This window comes from Lissotriton helveticus, chromosome 4_1 (assembly GCF_964261635.1).
Source record: "Lissotriton helveticus chromosome 4_1, aLisHel1.1, whole genome shotgun sequence".
NCBI classification, from domain to species: Eukaryota; Metazoa; Chordata; class Amphibia; order Caudata; family Salamandridae; genus Lissotriton; species Lissotriton helveticus.
In genome coordinates, this window is record NC_136063.1 from 2086089743 (window position 1) to 2086101082 (window position 11340).

At 43.7% G+C, this 11340-nt stretch overlaps 1 pseudogene; it reads right to left on the minus strand.

Moving 5' to 3' along the window:
• Window positions 1–5566: 5566 nt before the first annotated feature.
• LOC144828255 (coiled-coil domain-containing protein 43 pseudogene) lies at window positions 5567–6784 on the minus strand (annotated as a pseudogene).
• Between the last annotated feature and the right edge of the window lie 4556 nt (window positions 6785–11340).

An 11340-nucleotide genomic window follows, 5' to 3' on the forward strand; every position in this document is an offset into this window, starting at 1 on the left:
TGAGGATAGCCGAGACCAGCCAGAGCGCGCCTGCGATCTCCACCCTCGGTCGTTGACTCCTTTGGGCTGCCGCCACCACTGCCGCCACCACTGCTACTGCGGAGCTCCCTCTCGCATGGTCAGAGACGCCGCCGCCTTGCATCGGGGGTAGAGTCGGGATGAGGTCGTCGGAAGCTACAGGCTCACGCGCGGTATATTAGCCGCCCTTAATTCCGCCAGCATATGGTAAGAGTTCGAGGCATCCAGGGGTTTGTTGCACCACACCACACCCTGCTGCTCCGCGGCTCCTCACACAGCCGCCATCATGCTCCTCCGGAAGTCGCCGGGTCACTCGGTTTATAAGAAGTTCAGTGAGTGGGAACTACAATGTTTCATAATTCAAAACACAACTTTTTCAGTTGGTACCCAAGTCCGGTAAATCTGAAGGCAGTTCCTGCATTAATACTCCTATACACAGGTAAAGCTATATAAGTAGAAAAAAACATGTTCATGTCTTTTTTGGCATTCTGTGATGCTAAACTACAAGGAAATTACCTACACACGTCCTCAGAGAATAATAAGTACTGTTGTCAGCCCTTACCAGCAAACAATAGCATGTGGTATGGCAGTAAATTACTTCCCTTAGCCAATCCAGTCAGTTTGATGGTGCTTACTGACCTTTTTACAGATTTCTTTATCAGTCTTGGATTGTGACCAGTGTCAATGGATCTTTGAAGTGTGGTTTGAGTTTCCAGGTTTGACTTTGGATGCCAGATTGCTAGCTTGTCTCTGCTGCTCATAGAATGTTGAGCTTTATTCCCTCAGCAGTCACCATAACACTGACCTCCCTTTTCCCCCGTGTTTACAGATACATGGCTGGATTCCTAGGAGTTGTAAGAGAAGTGTTTTGAAACTGAACCTTTTTTAGGTCGAGCCAATAGTGGCAGTGCGCATGTGCAGCTCGCTATGCAAGGCATGCAGTAATGGAGTATGGAGTGAAAGTTCAATGGAAGCTCCGGCCACTCTCCGACCATGTTGCTAGTTGGCTCATGTCATTGTCCTTTGTAAATGCTGCCTCTTATTGATTATGAGCCTTGTTTGTCCCTCCTTAATATGGCCATGTCATCATTTGTGCCCTCCCGTTGATTTGTCAGTGGGAGTAAAATTTATGGGGGTATGTCAGTGGGGCTATGCATCCTTTTGAGAGACACTTATGTCATAAGAAGACACAAGCTTGTTCCTCCTGCAACCTGAAAACTTAGGACCAGATTTACTAAGAGATTGCACTGCCCTGGCAACACGCAAGGTGACACAAGGCAACACAAACCATTAACTGAGATTTACTACGCCATGCAAAACGACCTTGCATAACTCTGCATGGTTTTGTAGATCTAAGGTAGCACAAGGCAGTGCATTTTGCTGCCTTACTTTACTTTGTGTCTTTAGAGGCGTTCCAAGGGTAGAGTGTGGGCATTCCCATGCATCCACCTATGGGATTTGGTGCATTCCCAGGTTAGCAAAGAGTTGTAAACCTGTGATTGTGTCAAAATGGTACTCCTCACAGTATCAGGAGTAACAAGAAGAAATATATTTATTCTTCTTTCTTAATTTTTCTAGTTATGATACATTCTGCATCACACATAGAAAAAAGAAACTAACTTTAAGGATTGTTTGGTGCAGAAAAGTTTCCATTTGTGCACAAATACAATCCTGCTCAGAATGCAGGCACTTTGACCCTTGGTACACGGGTGCCTGCATTGGCACTGGACAGCACATAGTGCGTCAGCAGAAATGTCAACAAATTGCTTAATGATAATGGACTTTCAATAAACATATCTCAACAGAACTTCAAAAACAAAGTTGTGATCCATTAATATAAGTACATATAACACTGCATTAGAATACATCAGTACAACCTTAATGCAGGTAGGGAGCGGTTCACTGAGGCATATATATGCATGAGTAGTAGTAGCGCAGGCATATAAAAGCAGAATATGGTATCCTAAAAGTTGTGCTCCAAAAATATTATTGGCTAATATCCACAAAAAATATTGGGAAGATAAGTATAAGTAGTAAATACGTATTTACTGTTCTTAACTCCACATATATGTTACTCTTTGATAGATATATATCTTTAAGGTCTGTAGATGTGGAGTCAAAGAGTAGTTAAAGAGTAGTAAAACCATACTTACCTGTATACATTTATCTTCACAAGATGTTTCCTATCAATATTTTTGTTTCAATATTTGCGTGGCACAACTGTTTTTTGTGGTTGCTACTGATATATACAGAGCCATATTGATGGCAAAGTAATGCAACACAGCTCAGCAGGCTACTTTTCTGTACTGCGTTAAAGGGAAAGGACAGGAATGTGCTGTATTTAAAAGACTATGACGCATTCCAGTCCTTGTCCCTACGCTGGCGAAGTTTTATCTGCCCTTTGCCAATGCAGGCAGAATTGTTTTTGTGCAAGGACAACTTCCTGCACATAAACAATCCTGAGAGGCAAATTCCTCTTTCTATGTGTGATACCTTTTTCACGCATTCCCAGGTTTACCAGTACCAGTAAATCTGGAAATGCGTCAGAAACAATGGGAGTTGCATAGGAACACCCAAGCAATGCCCATGGAATGCCTCCATTAGGCAGGGTAAGGCAACACAAGAATTTGCGCTGCACTGAGTTGCTTTACTTGAGATTTATGAAGCCCCTCAGGGACAAGCAAGGTGGCCTTCCCTGGCTTCATACATTTTTTTTTTAGTTGAGTCGCTCTTACACCGCATTGCGTAATGCAAAAGCGACGCAACAGGGTTAGTAAATGTGCCCAGAGTCCCTACCGGGGTGGTGAAATGTCCCTGCAGACTTTAAACACAGGTAGATCGAAATGACAACACTGACCTTAAAAATGAGTGTTTCTCTTTTGAGATGGAAATGAGCTCAGGAGGTAATGTCAGTCAAGTATTTCATGAATATATTTCAGCAGCTGTGAAATCTGATTAGAGGGTAATGCAGGCTTATTACTTCACAGGGTAGGACTGTAGTTATACGGTCAACTAATTGTGAAATTGTGATTTTCCTTTATAATTACTCCTGATGCATCGTTAAAGAAGTGATTTCTTCTATATTTAGGAGCAGATGTGTGACCATTCAACTGTCATCTTAGTTTTGCACTTCATATAATTATCTTTCGTCTTATCTCAAGGGCGTGAAAAGAGATTCGCATTAATTAGAAGGTAAACAAGATGGCATCTTTTATCATAGGCTGTACTACTTCTCACCTCTTTTTTGCTCTAGAGTCTAGTTTCTGTCCATCTCTCACCTGAAGGCCTTACAGGGATGATAAAAATCCTCGACATGGTGGGGTACACTATCCAAAATGTTTCCCTTCCCAGGCACATAATTTAGGGATCTGTTTTCATAATACCAATAATCTATTTTATAGCCGCTAAGAACGATTCAGAAAACGCAATTATATTCTAAACCACATGCGCACAACACAGACCCCACAGCCCCTCAGGAAGAATATTTCAGGAGGAAGTCGCCGTCATGCGATTTTTTTGCTCTGGAATTCTCACTGATTAGCTCTAATGCTTTTATTAATAAGTAAAAGAAAAGAAAAAATATTAGAACGAAGTCAAAGCGAAAGGCAGTGCGACGTTGAAATGTACTTTACTATAAACCTAAGACACTTATTTGTCAGATATATTCAGCAATTTAACAGTCACAAATTCATTTCTGCCATTCTTTTGTTTGATGTAACTGCCATTTTTGAGAGAAACATCATGGGAGAGAATGTATGGCCAATGATTATCAATATTACAAAGAGGAAAATAGTAAAAAGAAAGTCATCGATAGCCAACATTTCCCCTGTCACACTCGTAGGGCTTTATTATAGTATCTTACGTCATGTTACCTCATGTTATGCCATGGTGAGTAATGCTATGCTTTGCTATGTTCATTAATGCATTGAGTGACAGTATTCACCATTGTGATAGAACGAGTAGCAGTTACCGACACTGAGGGTTTAGGATAATGTGAGATAACAGCCAGATCCTACCTTGTTGCCGAGAGTGGCAACAACAGGTCTGAGCAAGTGGTTCTTCCTAGATTTTTTGAGAATCCTCATTTAGCTGAGGAAAAGGGTCTTGGCACTCCAGATGTTATTAGATAATTAAAAATGTATCCGATTGCGTCCCTTTTGATTTAGTCATTCTAAAAAACTCTTTTCAGAATTTTTTTGTGGTTCAGATAATGGGTAGAAGAAATATTCTTTGACAATAAAGTAGTGGATTAAATCAGTGATTGCCCTAGCATTCTGTTTTGCTGATCTTCCTATACCCATGTGCATCAAAAGACGCTCTGAAGACGCTTAGCAGCTTCTTGGATGGACTTCAGTGCAGTTCTATCAACTGACATCTGTAATCCATTCTTTCTTTGATACTCCTCATAAGTAATGATTGGGATGTGGGGCATGGAGGCAACGGACCGATTACTTAAAAGACATTTTTCCCCATTTTCATTCATAATCATCCCAGTCATTATGAAACTGACATTAAATGACCTTCGTCTACACTTGGAATTTCTGGAGGATGCTGTGAATGAAAGTCAGTTTATGTGTACACTATGGGGGCAGGTGTGCATTTTCAGAATGACTGAGTCAGAGTTGTAGACGAGGGTGGTAGTGGTAATATAGAGGATTATCCACATGTGACAAAGACCCCCCAGGATTTAGCGGCATGGATTAGCAAATTTAGCGGCACAAAAATGGATATTTAGCGGCACAAATATGGAAATTTAGCTGCAATTTTGCGGCATTTTATTTGGCCATTTTTCCTACAACAAACACAGATATCTTAGTTTTTTTAGTTATTTAACAACATGAAGCTATGCATATTTGGTTTATTTAAAATGTAGACACTTTGTTTCCCTCGAAAAGCAAAAGACTGCCCGTCAGCAGCCCAGGGCAGCAAAACAGCATTATAGGCGTCCCGCGTTGCGTGCGGCAAGGCGGTGCTTCATATCGCGGTGTCAACGCCTCCCCAATGCAGCAGCTGTGCCCAATTCAGTGGTGGTGCACCCTGGGACCACAAGTCCCATCAGGGCTCAAAAGGTTTCCAGGTCCGTGCTTGAATTATCAACTAGTCCAGATTTTCATTTTGCATGTTGGGATTTTTAGCTCTGTAGTTATAATAGGGTAAACGAACTACAAGTTCCAAAACCCAAAGAAAAAGCTTGGTATGTATGACTCACTCACCTATGGGCTTGTAAACTAGAGAGCTCTGCTCACACCACTGGAAGATAACGTTTTGGTTAAACATCAACGTTTGCACACATTCTCTCAAATGTTACTCTTCTGGGCCTTTTAAACATGAGATAGCTGTAAAGTAAAAGGTCATACTTGTGTTTCTGATGTCTTCATTAGCTGCTAGGCCGAGTTATTATAGCACACTGCCTTTTTAAAGTGCTGGCTCCGTGTTGCTTCTGGGCCCAAGCCACACTCTCCACATTCATTTTTAGAAATAACAGAGGGTTGTAGTCTCAGGCGAAATGAGAGGCTTGTTCTGCAAACACGCCTCCAGTATACATTGTTTAGCCACATAATCCCCTTGCTGACAAACAAATGTCTGTGGTTGCCGAGAGGAAACCTCCTTTCTTGATTTGGGAAGAGGAGGGCTGACTGGCTCTTTTTTTTTCCTTTTCCTTACGCTCTTGCTTAACCAGTTTATCCTTCTCTCTGTTGCTTGTCCTGCTCCTTCTTCTTCTGGGATTCCTCTCGAAGGGATTCTTTTTCCAACCTCCTTGCACAGAGGACGTCTTCTACATTTGTATTTTTAAAGAGAGATTTTTCCAAAGGGATGGCCACAATTGGCAGCTGCTCCTTTCTCTTCATCCGCTTCATCCACTCCATCAGTTATGTTGGCGTACTGTGCCAAGACAGCAGCCTTCCTCTGTTTCTCTTCCTCTGAAATTTCCTTCGGTTTCACTACAATCTGGGCCTGCTTCTCCATCATGCTTGCAATCGCTTTGATCTCATCTTCTTTCTTCTCCTGAGATTGTGATGATTTTTCAGCTTCACACCATTTTGTGAACATTTCTTGACAAACATCGTCTAAGGAAACTTCCTCCAAGAAGGCACCCAGAACGCTCTGCAATGCATCCAGCCTGTCCTCGTTGCTCTCCTCTTCCCGCAGCAGGCCCTGACTATAGGCCATGTACACAGCGCTATCTATCTCCAGCGTGTCCAGCCTCCATCCAGGCCTCTCCTGGAAGCTAGACGACTCCATTCCACACTGGGACAGTGCTCTGACTGCCGGCCAGCCTCGCCGCCTTTGCAGTGGATGACCTGTTGACAGCCACTGGAGACAGAAAGCATGCTCGGGCTTAGAACTTATATGTATTATGAGCCTCCGGTTCTGACACTTTCATTTATTGTTTGGCATCATAAGGGCTTGAATTATTTGAAAATGAGAAATATGAAATTGGAGGTAACAGGTCCCAGGGCCCCAAAAATCCTTCAGAGGGTCCTGGCTGGAGGAAGGTTTGCTCGCAAAACTTGGCGGCCACAATGGGATTAAAATATACAGCTCCTGGTGAGGCGCGCTCCATCCTCATCTGAATAAAGTGAAGTGGTATTTAACAGGCTTTTAGAGCGGGTAATCATAACAATGAGAATTAAACAAGCAGGCTGCTTTAAACTGGCGCCCATTAGCAGCGGGGGAGCTGGGCCTTACCTTCCAGGCAATGGACCATCATCACAGGGGGGGCCACGTGCCCCAATGCATCGCTCGCCTGGCTGAAGCCCGCCATATCTCACCCAAAACTTCCCATGACTGGCAGAGGCCATTTAACCTCCACTTAGCGGGAAATTAAGCAGACCCCCCAGGATATAGCGGCATGCATTATCTTTTGTAAAAATGCTGCGATTTCTACAAAAGTGCCGATTTCGCGGGCACTTTTGTAAAAATCGCGGCATTTTTACAAAAGTGCCGATTTCGCGGCAAACCGCGAAATCGCGAAATCCTGGAGGGTCTGGACAATGTACAGGTGTTAATGAACTCGCAGGTCATTGCAGTACTTGAATGGAGGGAAACTGTCATAAGATTTATGACATTCCTGGAATAATTTCTAAACTCAATAGTCACAAAATTTTCTCTGAATGTGTTTTTGATTGATCTTGCTTCCGCTATATTCATTACACATCTGCAAAATCAAAGCCCATGCTAGAAATGTGCATTTGATGAAATATGAATTCACCACTTATTGCATGTCAATAACACCTGTATTCAAACTGAAATAAAAAAGGGGTCTCTCTTTCCAAAGGATAAGTGGCTTGAAACAAAGCATTCTTATGTGAGGCACAGACTAGATCCAGTAGCATCGAGGAGGCAGAGATTAAGGCAGCAGTAGAGGTGGAGTAATCCAACACCAGAACGTGAAGAAGGACTTCACTTTAAGCCTCCCTATATCATGATCTTGTTCCAGGCCACCTATTGTAGGAGCAGGTTGCTGCTGCATAAGCCTCAACTTCTTCTTTCTTGTGCACGTTGATGGTTTAGAATGCTAATACTTTGGTAAGAATAGATGTGTTCACTTGTGCTAGCTCGGCAACACTAAAAGGAGAGCGAGAAGCAAATGCGATAATAAAGGATGTCACTGGCAGTAGGTAACGATTTGTCGACGTCCCTTTTTTTAAGTAATAGGACAGGTCTTTAAATAAACATTTTTCTAAAGTCTTGAGACAGCAAGCTAAAGACACTTTGTGGTCTGAAATAGGCAGGGCTTAACTTTTCAGGCTCTAGTGTTGTGTAAATACTGATATGCTTTAATGCCCTACATACTACATTTTCAGTTTAGTTACGTATGACATACCTATCGTTGCCATATGCTAATGTCTGACTTTTCAATGATTTTGGCGGTCAGTAATTTGGTGATTTTAGACATTTAGGTTGTCACTTTAAATGAATGGAATTTGTGCATAGAGCACCATAAAAATTCAAATCTGTAACTTTTGCCATGTAAATATCTGTGAAATGTAATTATGTGAACTCCTGATTATTGCACACTATCTTTCATCGTCTTCTGCCCACACTGAAGTACAGATCTTTATTGTTGCTCATTTAGGTATGACCTATGGAAACACCAACACATAGTGATCAACAGTATTCAAAGAAAAACTTAAAAATGTGTCAAAGTATCAACACATAGTGATCAACAGTATCTGAAGTAAAACTTGATAATGGTTCAAAGTTTTTTCATTACTGTATGTGTGCATATTACACAATATGTACTATCCTAAATTACAAAATTTGTAATAACCTTAATTCCTAATTAAAAAATAAATACACACTATTTCCTATATTTTGATCATTATGTTAGTTATTATTTTTTTCATCATTTTAAATATATTTTCTATGGGCGGGTGTTGCCGTACTAATGATTGCAACACAATGGAGGTGAGTAACCTGCACACCATATCTAAACAACAATCTTCAATCAACTTGACAATGAGTAATTCAGATCTATAAAATGGTGCGGTCCTTGGTAAAGCCTGGTTAGCCCCTACCAGGAAACAAAGTATACAACAGATGTCAAACAGAGCCTGTTTGAGCCCAAGAGCGCACTGTTCACAAATCCTATAAGGTGTGACTGTAGTTGAACTTCAATAAACTAAGCTTAGTGAATATAAATCAACCATATTTTTCAATGCTTCACATCATTTTTCAATGTATATTGCTGATCCAAACACCCAGGGAATCAAAAGAACATTGTTTCCAAACAATTCAAATCAATACAAAATCCAAATGATATATGAACAGTTCCAAACACTGTGTTTGCGTTTATTTTCATATGTAGAGTTTCATTTCTTGTTGCGCCACAGAAATGGTATTTCAAGAGTCCCAATGCATTTCGGTGCAAGCACCTTCAGGGGAATACTGCAAAAATATATACATAGAAGAATGTATTTCTAATAATCGTGTATTCACACATATACATACAAAATGCAATTTTAGACAAAAGATCTTTAAGGTGCAAGGCGTATTACAGCCCAAAACCACTAGCTAAGTGTTTGGAAAACGATCTAATCAGTAAAAAACATATGTGGAAATGTTAGGAAATCAAAAAGACCACTGTGAAAAAGAGTGTTCAAAACACGCAAAGAAAACAATGTGACTTAACCCTGTGTGTCTCCGAAAAAACTTCCAAGAGAATAGCATGCCAAAAACTATTGTAAAAAAAAGGTATCCTCGCTCACCTATAGGAATGTCATACATCTAATGAAGAGCCTTCAATGGTGTTAGTACAAAAAACAAAAACCTCTCACCGAAAGCTAATTAAAGATAGGTAATATATCCTACATCAATTCAAATAATGACATTGTCCCACAAACAGAAATTATTGAAAAACATTCTTTTTTTATTTACATAATTTTCTGATAAGTTAGAACATTATGGCACAATCACATGACCATGATACTAATCAATGGTGACCCATATTGCAGAGCAGCACTACTGTTAAAGATTGCAGGGATTTGTTAGCATGAGCTGAAAGCCATTTTGTATTTTGGCAGCCATTTTAGGTAGCCATGTGCTCGCCATATGCTGTTTCCTTCTTCAGAGCCTTGCACATGCTCTGAGAGGCCTAGCTAGTAGAATGCACCTGCTTCTAGTATGGAACTGTCAGGCTATTTGTTGAGCAAGCAGATTGTGTATGCCCATTGTTGGACTTGGCCCTTCTGGCAGGTTCACCCCTAATCTTTTTGCTTTTAGTATGTGATCTGTGTTAGTGATTTTTGGGTCTCTGCGCACTTTTTCCCTGTGGCACAGAGTAAAGTGCCTGCGTGTAGAGAGGCTGGCCTGCCCTCCCATAGGAATGCATGGGGAATGTGTGTGTCCATGTTAGTTCCTGATGTGTGGGGAGTGCAGGCTCGAGTTTGGTATGTGCGAACTCGTGAGAGTGAATGCTGTGCGATGGTATGTCCGGCTTGTATGTGTCTAGTGGGGAAGTGCCACTTCTAGACATTGATGTGTGTGTGCAGTGAGGGTGCTGGAGCGTGATTGGCTGGAGCTGACAGGCAAGCCTGGCTCCAGGAAGTCTGGATGGGTCTGCCCAGGAGTGAGTGGGGAGATCAGCCTGAGTGATGTGAGGGAGGGCTGCACCTGGTTCCTGAATGGGGCTGGGCTTTCCCCACACAATGCTGGCTCCGCCCCCTGTGGTGCGTCTAACGACCCTAGCCTCCCTAGTGAATGAGAGGGGTGGTTGAGCCATCAAGGGTGCTCCAAAACCAGCTGTGACTGGTTTCTCCCCCACCCTGCACCTACAAACAAAGGATTTACCTCTATAAGAACGGGCTGTGTCCCCTTACAAGTTGTTCTGTTCTGTTCCAGGATCCTGAGGGGGCTGCTGCTGTTGCTGGGGCCAGGAGGACCGCCACTTGGATTGTCTCCCTGCCTGGAGACCCAGTGAGCTGGCTCTGGGCCCAGCCTTGCCCCCCTGCCTGCCTCCAGACCTTGCTGGTGCTTTGCTTTTGGGCCATAGCCCGGAGAGCGCTTTACTTTTGCCCCAAGCGCTTAGGAGCGCTGTATTCTTGCTGCTAGCGCTGGGAGCGCTTTATTTTTCTCCATAGCGCCTGGGAGCGCTGTACTCTACCTCCAGCGCCTGGAAGAGCTCTGATTGCCGATTCTAAAGTCCCCTGGCAGGTGCCCACCCCGCCAGGGACCTTGCTGCTATTTTTGCGCCCTTCGAGTGCCCACCTCGAGTAATTGTTTATTTTAAACGAGCCGGTGCCCACACGGCATTGCCCCGTGTTTTCACCGCCGCAGCCCAGGACAAAGAACCGCCGAGAGAAGCTTGCCGGAAGAGCCGCGCTGGGATTGGCCCAGCCGGCCGAGCCTCCCGCCGCGTCATCGGGGGAGGAAGGAGAAGCAGGAAGCAGCCTGCGTTGACTGTCCCGAGGCTCCCGAGCGAAGGGAGAGCAACGGGAAAAGAAAACAGTCCAGCCGCCGCCCCGGAAAGTCCCGAGGAGTGGGAGCTCTCCGCCTACTGCCGCCACCCAGAAGAGCCCAGCAGAGAGAAGCTGACGCCGCGAGGAGCTGCCGCCTCCAACAGCCGGGGAGTGCGAGCGGGCTCCGGGTCGCTCCTCTGCTCGGGGAAGTGCTAGGGTGGGAGAGAGCACGGCGAGCGGCAGGGTCCCCCGAGAGGGACTTCAGTGGAGTTGAGACCTTTAGAGCGGCCCCGGTTGGCAGCGGGCCGCTCCGACGCCCTTGGGCATTTGTATTCGAGCTTGCAAGGCTCGAGGTGCCATTCCTGTTTGAGCCCACAAGGCTCCAACGACACCCACATTTTGTGCTTTAGAGACCCGAGAG